We start from the raw sequence: 22,167 nt of genomic DNA, 5'->3' as shown, positions 1-22,167 counted from the left end.
GTGAGCAATCCTCCCACTCGAGGGCTTAGTTGTAGTCCATTACTCGCCTAAGTTTAAAAAATCCTACCGAGTGGTGAGCAATCCTCCCACTCGGGGGCTTAACTGCAGTCCAGTACTCGCCTAAGGTTATAAAATCGTACTGAGTGGTGAGAAATCCTCCCACTCGGGGGCTTAGCTGCAGTCCAGTACTCGCCTAAGTTTGTAAAATCCTACCGAGTGGTGAGCAATCCTCCCACTCGGGGGCTTAGCTGCAGTCCAGTACTCGCCTAAGTTTAAAAAATCCTACCGAGTGGTGAGCAATCCTCCCACTCGGGGGCTTAGCTGCACCACCAGTACAACGTACGCTCCATCCCTACCCGCAAGGACGACGAGGTGCAGGTCGACCGCGACCCTCTTCTCCGAGCTACGCCAGAAATACAACGTATGCTCCGCCCTTGTCTGCGAGGATGACGAGGCGCAGGGTGACCGCAACCCTATTCTTCGAGCTACGCCACAAGTACAACGTGCGCTCCATCCTTGTCCGCAAGGACGGCGAGGCGCAGGTCGACTACAACCTTCTCCTCCGAGCTACGCCACAAATACAACGGAGCAGATCCCAAAAGCAATCGCAAGTATACTCAAAAGCAGTTCAGATAAATCCTAAAGTTCCAAGCAACAAATCAAAAGTATTCGAGCATCAAGCCCAAAGGAGTTTAATGGTTACAGCAACCACTCAGCATTCTGAGGCAAATTTAAGACAGGTTTAAATCTCATAGTTTGTTCACTCGGCAGGAGGAGGACTGGCGGGTGCGACGAATTCGTCCAAGTCGATTCCATCTGCGATCCGAGTGGTAGTGCTACGTCTTGAGCTTGTGTTGGTTTTCCCCGAAGAGGAAGGGATGATGCAGCAGAGTAGCGTAAGTATTTCCCTCAGTTTTTGAGAACCAAGGCATCAATCCAGTAGGAGGCCACACTCAAGTCCCTCGTACCTGCACAAAACGATAGCTACTCGCAACCAACGCGATTAGGGGTTGTCAATCCCTTCACGGTCACTTACGAGAGTGAGATCTGATAGATATAATATTTTTTGGTATTTTTGGTATAAAGATGCAAAGTAAAAAGTAAAGGCAAAGTAAAAAAGCAAAGTAGGATTAAAGTAATGGAGATTGATATGATGAGAATAGACCCGGGGGCCATGGTTTCACTAGTGGATTCTCTCAAGAGCATAAGTATTCTACGGTGGGTGAACAAATTACTGTTGAGCAATCGACAGAATTGAGCATAGTTATGAGAATATCTAGGCATGATCATGTATATAGGCATCACGTCCGTGACAAGTAGACCGAAACGATTCTGCATCTACTACTATTACTCCACTCATCGACCGCTATCCAACATGCATCTAGAGTATTAAGTTAAAAACAGAGTAACGCTTTAAGCAAGATGACATGATGTAGAGAGATAAATTCATGCAATATGAAATAAACCCCATCTTGTTATCCTCGATGGCAATGATGCAATACGTGCCTTGCTGCCCCTTCTGTCACTGGGAAAGGACACCTCAAGATCGAACCCAAAGCTAAGCACTTCTCCCATGGCAAGAACTACCAATCTAGTTGGCCAAACCAAACGGATAATTCGAAGAGACTTGCAAAGATAACCAATCATACATAAAAGAATTCAGAGAAGATTCAAATATTATTCATAGATAGACTTGATCATAAACCCACAATTCATCGATTTCAACAAACACACCGCAAAAAGAAGATTACATCGAATAAATCTCCACAAGAGAGGGGGAGAACTTTGTATTGAGATCCAAAAAGAGAGAAGAAGCCATCTAGCTACTAAATATGGACCCGAAGGTCTAAGGTAAACTACTCACACTTCATCGGAGAGGCTATGATGATGTAGAAGCCCTCCGTGATGACGACCCTCTCTGGCGGAGCTCCGGAACAGGCCCCAAGATGGGATCTCGTGGATACAGAAAGTTGCGGCAGTGGAATTAGGTTTTTGGCTCCTGTTCTGATCGTTTGGGGGTACGTATGTATATATAGGAGGAAGGAGTATGTCGGTGGAGCACCAAGGGGCCCACGAGGCAGGGGGGCGTGCCCTAGGGGGGGCGCCCCCCACCCTCGTGACCTCCTTTTTGACTCCTTGGAGTAGGTTCCAAGTCTCCTAGATCACGTTCGGTGAGAAAATCACGTTCCCGAAGGTTTTATTCTGTTTGGACTCTGTTTGATATTCTGTTTCTCCGGAACACTGAAATAGGCAAAAAACTACAATTCTGGGCTGGGCCTCTGGTTAATAGGTTAGTCCCAAAAATAATATAAAAGTGGAAAATAAAGCTCAATATAGTCCAAAACAGTAGATAATATAGCTTTGAGCAATCAAAAATTATAGATACATTGGAGACGTATCAGGCATCCCCAAGCTTAATTCCTGCTCGTCCTCGAATAGGTAAATGATAAAAAGAGAATTTTTGATGCGGAGTACTACCTGGCATAATTTCAATGCAAATCTTCTTAATTGTGATATGAATATTGAGATTCGAAAGATTCAAGACAAAAGTTTATATTGACATAAAAATAATAATACTTCAAGCATACTAACAAAGCAATTATGTCTTCTCAAAATAACATCGCCAAAGAAAGTTATCCCTACAAAATCATATAGTCTTGCTATGCTCTATCTTCACCACACAAAGTATTTAAATCATGCACAACCCCGATGACAAGCCAAGCAATTGTTTCATACTCTAACTTTTTCAAAACTTTTACAATCTTCACGCAATGCATGAGCGTGAGCCATGGATATAACACTATAGGTGGAATAGAATGGTGGTTTTGGAGAAGACAAAAAGGAGGGGAAGATAGTCTCACATCAACTAGGCGTATCAACGGGCTATGGAGATGCCCATCAATAGATATCAATGTGAGTGAGTGGGGATTGCCATGCAACGGATGCACTAGAGCTATTAGTATATGAAAGCTCGAAAAGAAACAAAGTGGGTGTGCATCCAACTTGCTTGCTCATGAAGACCTAGGGCAATTTGAGGAAGCCCATCATTGGAATATACAAGCCAAGTTCTATAATGTAAAATTCCCACTAGTATATGAAAGTGATAACATGAGAGACTCTCTACTATGAAGATCATGGTGCTACTTTGAAGCACAAGTGTGGTAAAAGGATAGTAGCATTTCCCCTTTTTATTTATTTTCTCTTTTTTGGGCCTTTTTTTTCTCTGGCCTTTTTTTTGGGACAATTCTCTATTAAATGATGATCATCACACTTTTATTTATTTACAACTCAATGATTACAACTCGATTCTAAAACAAAGTATGACTCTATATGGATGCCTCTGGCGGTGTACCGGGATATGCAATGAATCAAGAGTGACAAGTATGAAGAAATTATGAACGGTGGCTTTGCCACAAATACTATGTCAACTACATGATCATGCTAAGCAATATGACAATGATGAATGTGTCATGATGAACTAGATGGTGGAAAGTTGCATGGCAATATATCTCGGAATGGCTATGGAAATGCCATAATAGGTAGGTATGGTGGCTGTTTTGAGGAAGGTATATGGTAGGTGTATGATACCGGCGAAAAGTGCGCGGTATTAGAGAGGCTAGCAAAGGTGGAAGGGTGAGAGTGCGTATGATCCATGGACTCAACATTAGTCATAAAGAACTCATATACTTATTTCAAAAATCTAGAAGTTATCAAAGCAAAGTATTATGCGCATGCTCCTAGGGGGATAGATTGGTAGGAAAAGACCATCGCTCGTCCCCGACCGCCACTCATAAGGAAGACAATCAATAAATAAATCATGCTCCGACTTCATCACATAGCGGTTCACCGTACGTGCATGCTACGAGAATCACAAACTTTAACACAAGTATTCTTTAAATTCACAACTACTCAACTAGCATGACTTTAATATTATCACCTCCATATCTCAAAACAATTATCATGTTTCAATCTTTTCTTAGTATTCAACACACTCAAAATAAAGTTTCACAAATCTTGAATACCAAGCATATTATTATTATTAAGCAAATTACCATGCTATTAAGACTCTCAAAATAATTTAAGTGAAGCATGAGAGATCAATAGTTTCTTTAAAACAAATCCACCATCATGCTCTAAAAGATCTAAGTGAAGCAGATAGAGCAAAATTATAACGCTCAAAAGATATAAGTGAAGCACACAGAGCAAAACTACATAGCTCAAAAGATATAAGTGAAGCACATAAAGCAAAACTACTTAGCTCAAAAGATATAAGTGAAGCACATAGAGTATTCTATCAAATTTTAATTCATGTATGGCTCTCTCAAAAGGTGTTTACAGCAAGGATGATTGTGGCATACTAAGACACAAAGACACAAATAATACAAGGCGCTCCAAGCAAAACACATATCATGTTGGTGAATAAAAATATAGCTCCAAGTAAATTACCGATGGAAGTGGACGAAAGAGGGGATGCCTTCCGGGGCATCCCCAAGCTTCGACTTTTTGTTGTCCTTGGATTATCTTGGGGGTGCCATGGGCATCCCCAAGCTTAGGCTCTTGCCACTCCTTGTTCCATAATCCATCAAAAGATTTCACCCAAAACTTGAAAACTTCACAACACAAAACTTAAAGTAGAAAACTCGTGAGCTCCATTAGCGAAAGAAAACAAAAGACCACTTCAAGGTACTGTAATGAACTCATTATTTATTTATATTGGTGTTAAACCTACTGTATTCCAACTTCTCTATGGATTATAAACTATTTTACTAGCCATAGATTCATCAAAATAAGCAAACAACACACGAAAAACAGAATCTGTCAAAAACAGAACAGTCTGAAGTAATGTGTAGCTAGCGCAAGATCTGGAACCCCAAAAATTCTAAAATAAATTGATGGACGTGAGAAATTTATCTATTAATCATCTGAAAAAATAATTAACTAAATAGAACTCTTCAAATAAAAATGAAAGCAGTTCTCGTGAGCACTGAAGTTTCTGTTTTTTTACAGCAAGTTCAACAAGACTTTCCCCAAGTCTTCCCAACGGTTCTAATTGGCACAAACACTAATTAAACACAAAAAACACAACCAAAACAGAGGCTAAATAATTTATTTATTAAATAACAGCAAGGATAAATATTGGGTTGACTCCCAACAAGCGCTTTTCTTTAAAGCCTTATAGCTAGGCATGATATTTCAATGATGCTCACATGAAAGACAAGAATTGATGCACAAAGAGAGCATCATAAAACACGTGACAAACACATTTAAGTCTAACATACTTCCTATGCATAGGCATCTTATAGGCAAACAAATTATCAAGGCAAGCGAAAACTAGCATATGCAAGGAAGAGGAAAGAAACAATAGCAATCTCAACATAACAAGAGGTAATTTAGTAACATGAAAATTTCTACCACCATATTTTCCTCTCTCATAATAATTATATGTAGGATCATAAGAAAATTCAACAAAATAGCTATCACATAAAATATTTTCAACACGATCCACATGCATGCAAAGTTGACACTCTTCCAAAATAGTGGGATAAACATTAACTAAAGTCATGACCTTTCCAAACCCACTTTTATCAAAAACTTCATAAGATTGAACATTCTCCAAATATGTGGGATCTAAAGTTGACATTCTTCCAAACCCACTTTCAATATTATTGCAAACATTATAATCAATCTCATATTCATCCTGGGGTTTAAATAAATTTTCAAGATCAAAAGAAGAATCACCCCAATCATGATCATTGCAACAAGTAGAGGACATAGCAAAACTAGCATCCCCAAGCTTAGGGTTTTTCATATTATTAGCACAATTGACATTAATAGAATTTATAATAGAATCATTGCAATCATGCTTTCTATTCAAAGATCTATCATGAATCGCTTCATGAGGTAATTCAACACACTTTTCAGATTCACGAATTTCAAGCAAAACTTCATAAAGATAATATAGTGCACAAAACTCACTAGCAATTGGTTTATCATAATTGGACCTCTTAAAAATATTATCAAGTGGATGAGGATCCATATATCTTAGGTTCTCTGTTTAGTAATAAATAAACAACTATTCTAACCATACGAGCAAACAAGAGGCAAGCGGGCAAAAGGAGGCAAATAGAGAAAGAGAGGGAGGATAGAGAGAGAGGGCGAATAAAACGGCAAGGGTGAAGTGGGGGAGAGGAAAACGAGAGGCAAATGGCCAATAATGTAATGCGAGAGATACGGATTGTGATGGGTACTTGGTATGTTGACTTTTTGCGTAGACTCCCCGGCAACGGCGGCATAAATTCTTCTTGCTACGTCTTGAGCTTGCGTTGGTTTTCCCCGAAGAGGAAGGGATGATGCAGCAGAGTAGCACACCGAACACTTTGAGTGGACGGACGCTGCCACAACCGGATTGGAAGAAATAAAAGCCATACTGGCAACCAACCCAATCCTGGTCGCGCGAAACATCAGCGAACCAATGCTGTTGTACATTGCGGCAACTCATCAAGTTGTAAGCGCAGTGCTCGTCGTCGAACGAGAAGCTGACGGACATAAATTCCCTCTTCAAAAGCCGGTATACTATGTATCCACTGTCCTCACTCCATGCAAATCACGGTATCCACATTATCAAAAGATAGCCCATGCGGTATTCATGGCATCCCAGAAGCTGCAACACTACTTTCAAGAGTGTTCGATTATAGTAGCCTCAGAAGTGCCACTTAATGATATTATAAACAACCGCGACACTATGGGCCGGATTGCCAAATGGGCCATTGAGCTCCTCCCGTTCGACATAACATACAAACCCCGGTGAGCCATTAAATCGCAAGTATTGGCCGACTTTGTCGCTGAATGGACGGAAGACGAACTCCGTAATGAGTACGACACATACTCCAATTGGATCATGCACTTCGACGGCTCTAAAATGTTGGCTGGTCTGAGGGCTGGCATCGTCCTAACGTCCCCAACTGGAGATATAGTTCAATACGTACTGCAGATACTGTATACAGACTCCAACAACGCAGCCGAATACGAAGCCCTGTTACATGGTCTTCGGATGGCAGTTTCCATGGGCATTCAACGCATGGAGGTGCGTGGGGATTCGAACCTCGCAATATCCCAAATAAATGGAGACTTTGATGCCAAGGATCCAAAGATGGCGACCTATCGAAATGCCGTCCTAAAGATGTTAGCTCGGTTCGAGGGGCTCGAATTTCACCATGTGGCTCGGGAAAACAATCAGGCGGCGGATATCCTCGGCCGCATCGGCGCAAAACACGATGCGGTCCCCCCAACATCTTTTTGGAGAGGTTGTTTAAGCCATTCGTAGTATGGGAACGGGACACCGGTAACAATAGTCCGGACCCGGCCAAAATGCCCGGTACCGAACACTCTGACATAATCGGAGGCTCTGCCACCGAAATAACACCTTCAGCCCACGTAATAATGGCCATCATTGTCCCATAGACAGAACCATTCCTGGCCTACCTAACTAGGCAGGAACTCCCCGAGGACCAAAATGAGGCATGCTGCATAGTGCGGCGATCTAAAGCCTATAGGGTCCATGAGGGAGAGCTATATAAAAAAAGCACTACCGGAGTCCTTCAAAGGTGCATCTCCAAAGAGGAAGGGCGGAAGCTTTTGGCAGAAATTCACACCGGACTCGGCGGCCACCACGCTGCAGCCCGGGCCCTCGTAAGCAAGGCCTTCCGTACAGGGATTTATTGGCCGACGGCCCGGGCAGACGCACAGGACTTGGTCCAACGCTGCGCCGGTTGCCAGCTTTTTGCAAACCAAAGCCACATGCCACCCACCGCCCTCCAAACAATCCCCATCACCTGGCCCTTCGCGGTCTGGGGGCTTGACATGGTCGGACCCCTTAAGGGGGAAACCCATAAGAAAAAATACTTACTGGTCATGGTGGATAAATTCACCAAATGGATAGAAGCCAAACCTGTTAAAACAGTCGAATCCGGACCGGTGATAGACTTCATATCCGGGGTTGTACACTGTTATGGCGTCCCCCACAGCATCAGCATTGACAACAGCACGAACTTCACGGCCGACGAGGTAAAACTCTGGTGCAGCAACATGGGCATCAAGCTCGATTATGCTTCCGTCTATCACCCCCAAACCAACGGCCAAGTTGAGCGAGCAAATGGTCTTATCATGAGCGGCATTAAACCCAGATTAGTGCGGTCCTTAACGGAGTCTAACACGCACTGGGTAGAGGAGCTCGACTCCGTACTCTGGGGGCTGCGGACCACGCCGAATCGTAGTACCGGATATACACCCTTCTTTATGGTGTACGACGTAGAGGCAGTTCTGCCCTGCGACATAATTCATGACTCACCTCGAGTGCGCATGTACGAAGAAAGAGAAGCCGAGCTCGATCGATAGGACAGTCTGGACACCCTGGAGGAGGAGCGCGATGTGGCAAAAGCCCGTTCCGCATTATATTAGCAACAGGCTCACAGATACCAGAGCAGAGAAGTACATGCCAAAACTTATAACGTTGGTGAGTTAGTTCTACGCCTGCCGGAGAAGAAAAAGACCAAGCTCGAGCCCAAATGGGAAGGTCCCTTCATTATTGACCAAGTTCTGACCGGTGGAGCGTACCGTCTGCGGGATGCATCGAATAATCGACTTGAGCCGAACCCATGGAATGCAGCCAGGCTCCAAAGATTCTACGCCTAGCGTCGGACTCTATGTTCGTCTCCTTCCTCTGTCCATTTTTTGAATATATATTATCTGTCTTTTTTCTCTTTCTTTATTTTATTCTTTCTCAAGGCCTTCAAGGGCCAAATTGCGCATCGCCTGCACACTATAGATGCGCTAACCGCGCTCATTTTACCTGGGGGCTTCTTACACAGAAGCTTAATTATCTATCTGGGCTTCATGCCCAGCACATGTGTTATTCTTCTGCATGTACCTTTTCTTCGGCATTATATGCATCGATATGACTTAAGTTTTGGCCAAGCTGGGTTGCCTGGCTCTTGTATTTATGCCCTACATTCCCATTAATTCAGCTAGGGCATAAGGGGAGCACCTCTGCGATTGTTACTGCCGGGTCAGCCGGATGTGTACCTCAGACTGGGTGAAACCGAAAGCTAGCGTTCTTAAGAGAATATTCGGTCGGTGAACAAAAGATGTTTTTTTATTTATTTTCCATATGTGCCCCCAGATGTTTTTCCTGCGTTTCCTCTCGCAGTCCGGACATGCACTTTAGGGCATGCGTACCCAGGGAAAGAACCCTTAACGGAACTATTCTCCCTGGAAGATGTTTCTTACTACCCATGTAATATAACATAACTAGTTGGGCACTTGTCTGTTCAAGCACTAATGAACCCTACGCCTGGTCTCCACGCATACCCCAGTTCTTATATAACTGAGCGGGTATCCGGATACACTCCGGACTATCGGGTCCCGGGGTTGAAGCGAAAAGGTCCGCCATGACAAATGATCTACAATCCGGCTAGAAGGCATTATACATGTCACTTTAATTACATAGTCATGTAGACTGACTAAATTCCTCTTCTATACCATCCAATAGGCGGTCTAGCCTACAATCCTGTTGGGAATACTTTGCGGCTAATTCTACTTGCCCATAGACTAAGCTAACAGGGATCTCTTTCCCGTCGGGCCCCACAAGTCCGACCTCGGCCATGTGATTTGGGTCAGCCTTAGTATACCGCGTCTTCACCATGGCCCAGGCTTCCCTGGCACCATGACGGCAGGAAAATATCTTCCATAATCGGAAGCGCCGCCGTGCTCCCTTGACCTTCTCCACAAGCTCTCCAGCGCCTTCTGGCAGGGAGACGGATGGCCACAAGGCCTGGGCAATACCTTGCATCACCTGCCGAACTTGTTCGTGCAGTTGTCAGAGCTCGGATAGAAGATCACCCACAGACTCGAGCATTTCCTCCACAGGACGACCCGTCAGCATACCTGCAGACATAACTCTGTTAGCCGGCTTCTCCGCCGTCCCCTTTATTATGGGTTCATTCAAGCACTTACTGAATATGCCGCGTCGAAGCCGCTTATTCTCCTTCTCGGATTCTGCAAGCTGGGCTCGAACATCTTTTAGTTCCACGCTCAGCTTAGTATTGGCGTCTTGGAGATTGTTTTTCTCCCGCTGACCTCAGTCAGCACGCATTCGCCAGCATTTAGCTGTCGTACGGCGTGCTGCTCCTCCAGATTCTCTCCGGATTCATCTGCAACATCTATTATTAGATGTGCAGCCATGCCGCACGCTATATGGTACCTATCATTCTTTGCAAGAAATGTTACCAGCTGGGGAATTTTTAGGTTCCTTCAATGCGGCAACAGCGGCCCGAAGTTGGGTCTTGCATTCCTCCAGCTCCTGTGATAGTCGTCTATTCTTCTTTGTAAGAACCTGCACAATAAGATGATCCTTAAATCAGTTCTGCTAACTGTTTCAAGTCTCAGGGGCTACTGATACATATAATCGTCATATTTGCTTACCCGTACATCCTTTACATACTGGTCTGTGGCTCTGGCTAGACCATTTTGAGCAGCACAGAGGTACGCCTCTCCAGAATTGAAGGCATCAAATGCCTCTGGTGAGAAGCAAGCATCACGGAGTATGGCCTGGCGACGCCTATGATTCATGGCACTCTCCACTTCTGAATTTGTAGCGGATAGCCTATCCACATCCTCTGTAGGGGGAGTATCCGGCATCCGCCCCATGTCGGCTTCCGCCTCTATGTCCGGTCCTGGAGCCCGACTGGTGGAAGCATGATCGGCAGCCTCACCGGACATATTCCGGTAAGCGTTTTTTTGTTAAAGAAACATGGACATCATTACATTTCAAGAAATACGACAACCACAGAGCGGGGTTTCTGTCATACCTCTGCACAGGCGTCTCCGTCCTGACCGCCTTCCTTTTTGGCCTGCCCGGCCTTGGTGCCTCTTGTTGGCGAGTTGCTGCGGGTTCAGTATGGCGTCCCGAATGCCTTCCCTGTAAAAACACCATATGTATATGGTAGGTGAAGTGTCTAAAAGGGGATCCTAGTTTTTGGAGTTGGGATTTTTGTTTTTTCTTACGTGCGACGCAGGAAGCAGTCCGGGATTGTCGGCCGTAATGGCCACCATGGCATCATCACAGCTTAATTGATAGAACTGCCGGTCTATCAGCTCCACGAATATGTCCGGATCTTCTTTGAGTCCGGGACCGAGGGCCCGGTCAGGGTCCTCTGGTTGTGGAGATGGGCTGCTGACCTCCCTTATGGCTTTTCGCAGTTCCTGCCGCAAAATGGCAAGGTGAGTATGTACGACAAAGAATGCGGGAAGAATGGGAGTAAGGAGATATAACTCACCCAGCTTGGAGGGTTGTACATGGAGAATCCATCCCGTGGCTTGATGCGGATGAACTCCTCTTCGTCCCCCTTGAACAACTCGGACAGAATTTTTGCTAAAGCGGCAGCGTTGTCCGGACCCTTACGCCCGCAACGGGTGGCGTCATCTTCCTCGTTAAAACACCACAGGGGGTGCCCTCGATATTGAAGTGGTTGCACTCCCCGCATTATGCATATTGACATAACCTCGATTACTGTCAATCCTGATTGAGACAACGCTTTAATCCGGTTCATCAGGTAAAGGACTTCTCCATTGTCTTCCTCCTGGGGGCTCCATGGGCGCCAACTTCGGCGTTTCTTCAGAGGAGCATTGCTGAACTCAGGAAGACCCCGCCGAACAGGGTCCGGAAGGGGGACGTCCTCCATATAAAACCATTCCGAAGGCCAGTCTTCGGACATCTTCTTCGGAGTACCGGACAGGTATCCGGTTACGGCAATGCGCCATATTTTGGCTCCGCCCACTTGATAAAGTGACCCCTTCTATGTGTGAGGGACGAGGAAAAATAACCTTTTCCACAGCTCGAAATGAGCCTCGCAGCCCAGGAATAACTCGCAGAGGGCAACATTGTCGGCGATGTGTAAAATGGAAGCAGGGGTGAAATCATGCAGTTGGAGGCCGTAAAACTCCAGGAGCCCGTGGAGGAACGGATGAATTGGAAATCCGAGTCCCCTTAATAAGTAAGGAACAAGGCATACTCGCTCCCCCGTCGAGGGGCTGGGGAAGCTCTCCGCTTGCTCCCCGCCATTGTAGGTGGCGAGCCCGACTCGGACGGGAACCATATACGCTGGAGGGAGAAATCCCTTGGTCTGCAGCTCGACTAATCGACTGTGTGGGACGGAACACCTCTCCCCATCACCGGGCTTAGGGCTACGGGGGCGGGAGGAGGAGCTGCGGAGGTCGGCCATGCTGGAGTGGATCTTTCCAAAGTGCGCTCCGATGAATTCTCGCTGGGGGAGGATGGTATGGATTGGATCTAAGAGTCCCCATCCCTTTAATAGACAATTTATTTATCTGGCTAGGGGGGCGAATGTAAAAATGCCCTGGCTCCTAGTATTCACTCAACGCGTGGAAGATAGCCCTTATTGGGCGCGGAAGCCAAGAAGCCCAACATTAATGGTACCGGACACTACTTGACAAACTTTCAAAATTTGGAGAGGAACCCGCCTTGCAATGCCGAAGACAACACTGCGCGCCGGACTCATCGTCATTGAAGCCTGGTTCAGGGGCTACTGAGGGAGTCCTGGATTAGGGGGTCTCTGGACAGCCGGACTATATCCTTTGGCCAGACTATTGGACTATGAAGGCACAAGATTGAAGACTTCGTCCCGTGTTCGGATGGGACTCTACTTGGCATGGAAGGCAAGCTAGGCAATACGGATATGTATATCTCCTCCTTTGTAACCAACCTTGTGTAACCCTAGCCCCCTCCGGTGTCTATATAAACCGGAGGGTTTTAGTCCGTAGGACAACATACAATCATACCATAGGCTAGCTTCTAGGGTTTAGCCTCTCCGATCTCGTGGTAGATCAACTCTTGTACTACTCATATTATCAAGAATAATCAAGCAGGACGTAGGGTTTTACCTCCATCAAGAGGGCTCGAACCTGGGTAAAACATCGTGTCCCCTGCCTCCTGTTACCATCAGCCTTAGACGCACAGTTCGGGACCCCCTACCCGAGATCCGCCGGTTTTGACACCGATAACATCTCTAAAAGAACCAGAAGCAGTCGAAGAAAAATCATCATCCACTCGACCATGAAGCCATGTTCCACTCGATAATCTTGAAGACACTCGACCATACGGACAGCCACTCGACTACCAGGAGATCTAGAGCCATTCCACTCTGCAATGGTCGGGATTTAAGTCATAGCCTTAATGGTCATTATGTACTTTTATTACAGGCGTTACCAGTAACGTCTCCATCTTTATGTACCTTAGATCCTTTGTAACTGAGGGCGAGAGGGGTCTGGCGAACTCTATATAAGCCAACCCCTCCTCAGGGACAAGGGTTCGCACCCCCTGTAACACACACGCATATAATCCAGTCGACCGCCTCCGGGCTCCGAGATGTAGGGCCGTTACTTCCTCCGAGAAGGGCCTGAACTCGTAAAACTCGTGTGTACAACTCCTTCATAGCTAGGATCTTGCCTCTACATACCTACCCCCACTCTACTGTCAGACTTAGAACCACGATAGTTAGGGTTGATAGTGCTTAGCGGCGGCTAACCCCTAGCATAGAGGTCGAGTGTGCGTCATTTTGTTCCTTTTCGTCTTCTTTGGTTCGCAGGGTACATGGACATTTCTGCTGAGCTATTGGGAGGAGAAAGAACGGGCCGGCGCTCCGGCCCTGACAAACCAAGGTTGTCGGGGGCTGTAGACACAAGGATCCAACCGCAGCAGGCCAAGGTTGCCGGGGGCTACAACGTCCGATAAGTTTTTCTCCCCCACTCCATGCGCCCGTGTGAACCTTGAACGTATAAGGCTTCGCTCGCTCTCGTACCATCTTGCCCCCTCTGTTTCATGTGCGAGAACTCTAGTTTGGGCCAGAACTTGGTTGTAGTGCGGTGGGAAGAGGGCGAGCGAAAGGCCTAATCCTACTCGGCCCCTACCTCCGCCAAGAGCATGAGCATAGTCAGGCCATAGAGCAGGAGGACGGCAAGGCCTGTTGCCGGGAGACTATGTTTATCTTAAGATAACGAGGACACGTTCCTCGGTGTGGCCCCTGCCCATGCGCAAACAAAACCCGGAAAACACCCTTCCGTTCATTCATACGTTGCAAACAAGTACAATTCATACGGAATGGGTACACGAGCAAGGGGATTACAAACTTTGAGATCTAACAAGTGCCCGCAGGCTTACAAACTAGAAAAGATAAGTGCCCCATGATCCCCGTTGTTGCCCTTTTCCTCCCAGGTGCAGCGGGTGAAGGCAAAATGGAAGGGATGGGGAACGCACCAATGGAGAGCTTGACAAGGAAGGCCCTCGGCAGAGTGCACGACGGAGGGAGGGGCGACGCGGTCAGTCAGAGACGAGGTCGACATGTCCTCGCTCAGCGCTCTCGTCGTCGCTGTCACTGTCCTCCTCATCACTCCCACTTGAAGAGGAGTCTTCATCGTTGGAGGAGCTCTCCACGCAGCACTTCAGGCGAGTCCCAGAGTCACCAAAGACCTTGACGGAGAGCAGGCCATTCTCCATTAATTTGAAATAGAGAACGAGATCCGCCGTCAGGCCATGGATGCGAGCAAAGGTCTTCCATCCGCGGCGAAGATACATGACCTGAGGGGCGAGGAAGTCGACGTTGACCCGCGTGCCACCGTTCCCGCAACCCCTCATGTGCAACCTCGGGGTCTGGGGTGGATCGAGCCTCGTCTCCCGAGCGAATGGTGCGGGAAGACGAAGGCGACGATGCGGTGCCCGACACAGCCTGCTGAAGAACTCGCGAGGCTGGTCCCCGACATGGCCCTCTATCGGAAGAGGCATCGCTGGCGGAGACAAGGCCGGTGTGCCGTCCCGTCCCCCTCTTCCCCGAGTGCCACGCCGTCCTCGGCCTCGCCCCCTCCCCCTTCCCCTCGTGGCCGGCTCCGCCACCATGGGCTCTTGGGAAGGAGGGACGCGCTGTCGAGTAGAGACCCTCGCCGCCACCGTCGAAGGACCGGCGCCCCCTCTCGCCATGACGGATGAGCCGAGGTGGAAGGAGAGGGATGATGAAAGATTGTGGAAGGCCATCCCCTCCCCCCTTCTTATAAAGGGGCAGGGTCGGGACTCGGCCGCCCCACTCGGCCAATCCAACCATCAGGGGCGCAGGGAATCAAGGCCGACCCACTGCCCCAATCAGCAGCGGCCCGTTTCCCTGTCTCGCCATTCAAGGCCCGTACCCACCGCCTACCACCTTCAGAGCACGGGGGACACATGGCGGGCGAGCGGAAACCGAGGGGACAGATGAGAGGACCGTTCTTCACCCCGTGTTCGTGGGGCGCGGGCGCCTTGAAGACCATGACCCGAGCCCATTCAGTAAATGAAATGCGCCTCTACATTTTCCTCTTTTTATGGGGAAGGCGCGAGCCGCCTCTTTACCATGATGTGACGCATGCATGCGGAAACCGCCCCATGCACGACCCCCATGTCACGCATGACCGTCCACGTCGTGCGTTCAATGCGGGTCATGGGGAAGCGCAGTGGACGGGAAATTACTGCGGTAAAAATCCGCCCACCTGCCCGCGCACCGTTCTGGGCCTAGCCCAACAATGCATCGTGCTTATGTGTGGCCCAGGCCCGGGGGCTCCTATCGGTGTACAAAAGTAGGGGCTCTCCTTTTGCACCCCTTTACTTGTGCACGGGCAGTTAGAGCCGCGCCCACGGCCACACTAAGCAGGGAAGAGGAGGGATGCCGGAGCACAAGACGACCAGAGCAATGCCAAGAACAGAGATGCAGAGAGAGCAAGAAGGCAAGGTGCCGGGGTGGCTTCCGCAGCCTCGGCAAGATCCTTGCCGGGGCAACTTGCCTGGCACCAGCAGAGCACGCCACCCTTGAGCCTAAGAGGTTCCTACGCCATATTGGAACCAAGGCTTGAGAGGCACCTCCGTGGTGGTATGCAGATCTTTATAGAGATCATAGACACGCAAGATCATATGGAAACCATAAGACGACAATCCTTGGCAAGATCCTTGCCATGGAGATCCACGAGACCCCCTGCAAGATCCTTGCCGGGGACGACCACGGTGCCGCAGCGAGACCCTTGCCGGGCCCTCGACAAGACCCTTGCCGAGGACGTCTGTGAGGCCGCAGCCAGGCCCGCGTCTACCAAGACTCCACCGCCGCTCCCATACAGTTGCTAGCTCGACCAGCTGAGCAGGCATCTGCATGGCAGCGCGCGGCCTCTACACTAACTCAGCACGCACCTGCGTGGTGGCATGCAGATCTTCGTGAAGGCTCCACCACCGCGCCAGCCCAGCGGCCAGCCAACGTGGCGTTGCAATGCCTCGTCAGCTTGGACGCGCGTCAAAGCCAGGCGAGGCGACGACAACTGGGACGAGCTTCTCTGCCGTCCCCAATAAAGCAACAGGGGCACGCCGGCGGCGCATTAAATGCAGGTTTGTCCGGCGGTGCCAGGGGATAGACTCAGCCCCTATACACCTTTCCACCTCCTGTGTGCCACTGTGGCAACCCCTTTTGTCTATAAAAGGAGGCCCGAGGCATACTAGAGGGGGATTCAGATTTTTTGGACTAGAGCGCCACTACAGCTAGTTAAAGAACACAAGAACACCTCAATACACATCAAAGAAAGATTAGGGTTTTACACGTCTCCGCGGCCTGAACCTGGGTAAACAATTTGTGTGCTGATCGCCAGACCCGCTCTTCGCACAACCCCGCGCCCACCAACCATAGAAGGGATCCCAGTGACCCCATAGGTGTCGTTTCCCACCGACAATCACTCCGAAAGAAGTTATCACTCCGACTCCGAATATACTCAAGATGAAGGTGTTGCCGGTCTAGCACTTGTGTCAACCAACTCCTATGACATATTTGACTCACCAAATGGAGGAATTGGAAGATGCTTCATGGCTAAAGGCCCAAAGGTATCACACCTCGAATATGTTGATTTCAATAGTGATGAAGATGATTTTCTAGGTGATGATGATTTACTTGTTGACAATTCTAGTGATGAAAACTATGATGAACTTGCTATTAATTATGCTAATCAAGATAAAACAAATGATGATGATAAGAAGGAGATTGAGTGTCTAACTAAAGAACTAAACACTCTTAAGTTAGCTCATGAAACTACCTTGGAAGATCATCGAGAGCTTTTAAAGACTCATGAGAAGCTACGCTTTGAAAAGCTCAACCTTGAGCAAGAGCATGGGTTCTTAAAGGCAATCAATGGTGATCTTCATAAGAAATGTTCTTCTTACATTGCCAAGCGTTTACTCTTGTCTACTTACATGCCACAAGTAAAATCTAGCAACGAGAACAAGAAAGATTCTTCTTCTAGTAGTAACAATAATCATGTTAAATCAAATATTTTTGCTTCTAGTAGTTCTCTTGATTCCACTAATGATTCTCTTAGCCAAGTCACACTTGAGCAAGAAAATAGCTTATTGAAGGGAATTATAGAGAAAGGTGTTTACAAGAGCCTTGCCAGAAGTAAGCAATTTGAGGAAATTGTACGGAAGCAAGGAAGGCACCGAAAGAATCAAGGTGTTGGTTTTGAATGAAAGTTCAATGCCAATGGAGTTGAGTGGGAAGAAGATCAATACCCCAAGATGAAGTTTGTTCCTCAACAAGAGAAGTATGATCCTACTTCTTTCCAAGGGACACAAGCTCAAGATGATCTTCCACCACAAGACCACAGGCAAAAGGGCAAGGACAAGCTTCAAGAGGAGATTGATGCATTTGAAGAAGCTCCCAAGGCCTTGGTCAAGTGGGTTCCCAAGACTACATTAAGTTCTACTTCATCAAGTACGACTACAACTCCAAGGATTCCCATCAAGATGATGTGGATCCCGAAGAAGAAGAACTAGAGAGTTCTTGAGGGTGACTCCGCCAACATACTTCACTCATATCGTCTTGGTGAGGACAAGTGCAAACAACTTCCACATCTTGCACTAGTTCAAGGAGTCACAAACCCTCTTGTTGGTAAGATAATGGACAAGGTAACCTAATGCTTTCATGGACATCATCTTGTGTGAACTACACTCTATGTCTATGGATATCCTTGTTTGTTCCTTGTGGGACTAACCCGTGTAGGTATTGAAAGTGCAACTCACTCCAAAGGATTGCTCTGAATGATCTACATCAACATTGAGCATCCACATCTTCAACATCTACATGAAGTCATCATCGACAAAACCAAAGGTTAGTTCATCCCTCTTAGGGGGGATATCACATCTAGGGGGGGGGGCATTACTCTAAATTTTGAGCTAAAGCAACTCTAATGGTATGAACACAACAATGCTTTATGTAAAAGTGGTAACCCCACTTGTTCTTAAACGATGAGTATGACCTATGATCAAATGTTCTCATTTGACTCCTAAGTCAATATACTCATATATAGATGACCTAGTCATCGCCAATTGCTTGATAGATGCTAGAGTGTTTGTGCATGCTTTGTCACATATTTCATTTGCCATTTTATTGTGTGAGCATGTTGATTGCATATTTTACTCATTTGAGGACATCCATTTGTTGCTTTGATTGTTTGGCTCTTTTTCTTTGCCAAATGGATGGACAAGAATGCCTAAGAACTTCCTCTAGCTATCTATGCTTTTTTCGTCTCAAACTCTATTCATGCTACATCACAAAGTTTGATCAAGTCAAATTCAAACACTCTGTGTGAGGAGCACTCGGAGTCCCCGATTCGTCATAGACTTAAACTTCCAAAACCTCTCTGTGCATTTTGGACTGACCGATTCATCCTTTTCGGTCTGACCGAGTTCACTGAGTTGATCTAGGTTTTCAATCTCGGTGCAACCGATTAGAACTTTTCGGTCACACCGAGTTGCAGTAACCGCTTGCGATTCTGCATCTCAATGCCACCGAGTTGTTCCACTTGGTCACACCGACAGTGTCAGGATATATATACCGTCGGGTCGAATTTTGGAAATTTCTCCAAAACCCCTCAGCCCACGCGTGTCCTGCTCTACCGCCTCGGGTCTCCGGATCGTCCTCTCGTCGCCAGCAACCTCCCGCCGCTGGTCTCCATCACCGTCAAAGGAATTCAACCCCACCGTTGCCACCGTAGCGAACTCATCGCCGAACTAGGGTATGAGTTCAAAATTTGTGCTGTTCCTTACTCTGATTCTTAGCACAAAGCAAATGCCATGTTCTTTACCACGTTTGAGATCATCCTGTCCTGCAAGAACATCCCTTAGATTAGATTAGATTCGAAAATTTAGGGTTAGGTTTCCGCCGAACTCATCTCGGGCCGATCGAGTTGTGGAAATCGGTTTCACCGATTTGGCCTAGGCCATTGCACTTGCACTTTTTGGTTTGACCGAAAGTTGCAAATCAGTGTGACCGAGTTCAACTCTCTGTGAAGCCCTAGCAATCTCGGAGTCACCAAACTGTGCCTCGGTCTGACCGATTTCACTATTTTAGACTCCAAAAGTTGCTTCGGTGTCACCGAGTTTAACAAATCGGTAGCTCCGAAATGCTTTCTGTGGAAAACTAAAACTAAGTTTTTGACTCATTTGTTTTGCAAAAACTCTGCACTTTGTAATGCTCATCCACTCTGCCTCATCTATATCTATTTACAGGGTCAGCAGTCAGTTTGGTTTGCCAGAATGTCAGATCAGGGTGATAGCCAAAACAAGTCAGAAGAGAAGATGAACCTGAGTGAGGGCACTAGTCCCTCTAGCAGCTATGATGAGGGCAGCAGGAGCACTCCAAGCAACTTGCCCAAGGCAGCTACAAGGACAAGGAAGAAGAGGAACTCAGACTCATAGGATGAGGATTATGTTGCAGCCGAGGAAGATGTCATCTCCAAGAAGAAGGTGCTAAAAAAGGAATATGTTGTTGCTGCTGCAACAAAGCCTGGTATGCACAAGAAGGCCCCTGCAAAGAGGGTGCCAACCTTAAAAGCCAGGGCCTCAACTGTTGAAAGTTCCAAGTCAAATGTTGAAGAGGTTGCTGGAGAGGGTAAGAAAAAGAAAGAAAGGGTCAAGAAGACTATGGCCAATGTCATTGGGAGATCATCTATGATGGCATATCCAGCCGAGGAAGAAGAGGAAGAGGATGCTGCACCAGCACCCAAGTCACAAAAGCTGATGGGAGATGCCATCAAGTCTGGGGCTGCCCCTTCTGAGCCCAAGATAGCTCCCAAGCTTCTGCTCCAGCTCCAAATATTGCACCCAAGAGGAGCACAAGAAATATTCCAACTACTAAGAAGAACAAGGCCCCATTGCCTGAGATTGATGAAGAATATGCCGAAGCCCAAGTGCTTATGAAACTCAAACCCAAGATTCCAGATCATGATGATAGCCATCCAGTGGCAGAAGACATGAACATCAGGAAGGATGTAGGTCTCAGACTTTGGAGACAATCTGATCCATATGCTGTAAGGAGAAGGACTGATGTGGACTACAGGTTCCATACCAAAGAGCAGCAGGATTTCTATGAGACCATCTTGCTTGACAGGAAGCCAATTGTTTGTGATATGAAGTGGGTAGATGCGGAATACATTGATGAGAATGAAGATCATTTTCCAAGAGTGCATGAAAGTTTCAGATCTTGTGGAGTAGATGACTTTGTGGGTCAGAAACTCACTGGAATGATGAACTTATTATGCAATTCTACTCCACAACACACTTCTATCCTGATGGTAGAATTTTTTGGATGTCTGAGGGTACAAGGTACCAATCAACAGTTGTTGAGTGGGCCAAATTGATCAATGCCCTGGAAGAGCATGAGGATGACTTGGATGTCTATGCCAAGAAGAAGAAAGACCACAACTCAATGGCCAACATGTACAAGGAGATTCCTGATAAAGCCTTGGAAACTCATAAGCTAGCCTCTATTCATTATCTGTTATCTGGTTTGGCCACAATCAACACTATACTGAGGCATACATTGTTGCCCAAATCCGGAGATCACAAGATGATCAGAGGCCATTCCATCAACTTGCTGCAATTGTTTGATGTGCCCCAAAAATTCAAAGTCATGAGCCTGATTGTGGAAACAATCAAGAGGACATCTGCAGATCAGAAGAGGTCATGTGGGTATGCTCCACAAATTCAAATGCTCATAAACTCAAAGATGGGCACATGCACTTACTTGTTATATAAGGAGCATCTACCATTGAGACCAGATTTTGAGGACAACACTATTGTCATGACTGAAGAAGATCCTACATCTGTGCAGGCACAAGAAAAGAGAGAGAAAGCTAAGGCTGAAAAGGCTGCAAAGATGCCAAGTGTTAAAGAAGCATCTCAAGTATTTATCAAGACCAAACAAGATCAACTTGCATATCTGATTCAAGCAACCTTGAGGATTGAGAAATGATTGGCCACCCTAACTAAGAACTAAGAGAGCCTGGAAAGGATCATTGAGACTAAGTTCTATGATCTTGATCTAAAAGTGACATAGATGCATACAACAGTTGAGCAGCTCCAGGAAGAAGCTGAGGAGAGGAAAGGGCAGGCTACCACAGGTGCCTTTCAGAGAGTACCAAGAGGGCAGAGATCTGCTGCAGTGCCAGTAACAAACACTAGAGCTACAACATCAGCACCTGCAGCCACAACATCAGTGCCACCTACAGTTTCCACTCCACCAGCTGTAGGGAAACCGTAAGCAGAAGCGTTATGACAACGCGGTTGATGTAGCCGTACGTCTTCATGATCGACCGATCCTAGTACCGAAAGTACGGCACCTCCGCGATCTGCACATGTTTGGCTCGGTGACGTCCCACGAACTCACGATCTAGTAGAGTGTCAAGGGAGATCTTTGCCAGCACGACGGCGTGATGATGGTGATGATGAAGCTACCGGAACAGGGCTTCGCCTAAGCACCGCTATGATATGACCGAGGTGGATTATGGTGGAGGGGGCACCGCACACGACTGTAAACAATCAACTTGTGTGTTCTAGGGTGCCCCCTGCCCCCGTATATAAAGGAGCAAGGGGGAGGCCGGCCGGCCCTAGTGGCGCGCCAAGGGAGGAGGAATCCTCCTCCTAGTAGGAGTAGGATTCCTCCTTTCCTAGTCCTACTAGGAGGAGAAGGGGAAGGAAGGAAGGGAGAGGAAGAGGAGAAGGAAAGGGGGGGCGCCCCCTCCCTAGTCCAATTCGGACTCACTATA

Source organism: Triticum dicoccoides, chromosome 2A, assembly GCF_002162155.2.
Source record: "Triticum dicoccoides isolate Atlit2015 ecotype Zavitan chromosome 2A, WEW_v2.0, whole genome shotgun sequence".
Classification (NCBI taxonomy): domain Eukaryota; kingdom Viridiplantae; phylum Streptophyta; class Magnoliopsida; order Poales; family Poaceae; genus Triticum; species Triticum dicoccoides.
The sequence above is the reverse complement of the archived record's forward strand: the minus strand, read 5'-3'. Positions refer to the sequence as shown.